Raw genomic sequence first — 1273 nt, 5'->3', positions numbered from 1 at the left:
GTACCCAAGTGCTGATGTCAGGAGTGTCTTGAGCAGATTTTCATTTTCATTTCTGCTTTCTTCTGTATTGACTTTGATCTCTTAAAGCCTCTTCTTTCCTGGTAACGGACTTACCTCCTACCAGCTGGGAAGCTCCAGCAGAAATAACCTTTTTCTTTAGTTGTAGCAGATGTCTCTGTTGGTTTTCACCCGCTTAGGTTAGGTCACATGTCTTCCCTGAACCAATCATTGTGACCAGGGAGACAGAATAAACTGATTGGCTAGGTTTTGATCCTGTGTGCCTGGAGCTGGTGAGCAGAGTGCTATGGCCAGCCCTATTCAAATTAAATAGAGGAGAACAGAAAGAAGTGGTTCCCCACCAGAAAGCTGAGTGAGGGCAAAGCTGGGGAGGGCAAATCCTACAAACTTTGGCTATAGTATCCTTTTCCCTGTCCAAAGCTGCATCTAGAATACCTGTCCCCTGTGGGTTAGTAAACCGTCCCCTACACACACACACACACACACACACACACACATACACGCACACGAACACGCACACTCTGTTCCCTAGCCAATCCTAATGCTTTAGACACTCCTTGGTGACCTTGTACCTCTCTCTTCTTACTTCACTAATAGAAAGATACCATTTCTCTGCTCTTTTAGAAAATGGGTGTGTTTGGGTTTTACATATTTACTTGACATAAACTTAATCATTCAATGGTGGGAACTTGAAAAGGGGAGTGAGGGAGGCAAGGAAGTAGGGCTGAGGTACAAAGGGTGCAGACTGGAAGACTGGGGTCAGATGGGGGTACTTGCTGCAGGGATGGGGGCAGAGGGGCTGCAGACCGAGAGGGAATGTAGCGCTGGGGTGGGGGTGGGGAGAAGCGGGAGTTCTCAGTGGATAAGGAGGAGGAGATGGAGGAGGCAGAGTTGGGCGACTTGCAGGGGGTGGGCCTGGTGGTCTGAGGGGCCCGACCAGGGGTGGGAAAATAGAGAGGTGGGCTGGAGGTGAGGGTTAGAGGGTGCGGTATCAGGGTCAAGTGATCTCGGTGGGTTCGGGAGAGGGCTGGTGTCAGAACTTGGCGAGAGAGGCTGGGCCAGAAGGCGCGGCCCGCGGGCCTTGCGGGCGACACTGCGGAGGAAGTCCGCGGCTAGGGGTGTGGCGGAGGGGGGCGGTGTATGCCGCGGTATCCCCCCACTCCGAGAGTTTCAGGTCCTCGCCTGGTCCCGCCTCTTTCTTGGAAGTGACACATCCGTCGTCCAACCGGAGCCGCGGGCCGGGCGCGGCGGGGGG

Source organism: Mustela putorius, unplaced genomic scaffold (genome assembly GCF_011764305.1).
Source record: "Mustela putorius furo isolate JIRA1106 unplaced genomic scaffold, ASM1176430v1.1 tig00000196_pilon_pilon_pilon, whole genome shotgun sequence".
Lineage (NCBI taxonomy): Eukaryota > Metazoa > Chordata > Mammalia > Carnivora > Mustelidae > Mustela > Mustela putorius.
Note: the sequence above shows the minus strand (reverse complement) of the source record.